We start from the raw sequence: 396 nt of genomic DNA, 5'->3' as shown, positions 1-396 counted from the left end.
GATTCTGAATACTATTCTTGATAAGCCTGATGATGGGAGGCCGATTTTTTTTAACAAATTCCAGCTCCAATCTCTCCGGGAAAAGGTCAACTTCTTGCTCGATTTTCTTGAAGGTTCATCTTCCCACAAAGCAAACAACCAATCTGCACAAGAAATCCTGGAGAAAAAGATCAGGGACGTGGTTTATGCAGCTGAAGATGTTATTGAATCCAAGATCAGCGACAAGGCTTATCCTGTCGAAGATCAGTTCCAGATACAGGACTGGGCAGCCGTCTACGGAGATCAGTCCCTGATCCAGGACTTGGCTAACGTTGTCGAAGATCTTGCTCCGAAACCTGAAAGCATTTGGAGTTATTGGGATCAAAATGCATATTTGCTTCTTCTGATAATTATGCT

This window comes from Sesamum indicum, linkage group LG3 (genome assembly GCF_000512975.1).
Source record: "Sesamum indicum cultivar Zhongzhi No. 13 linkage group LG3, S_indicum_v1.0, whole genome shotgun sequence".
Classification (NCBI taxonomy): Eukaryota; Viridiplantae; Streptophyta; class Magnoliopsida; order Lamiales; family Pedaliaceae; genus Sesamum; species Sesamum indicum.
This window is presented reverse-complemented; position numbering follows the sequence as displayed.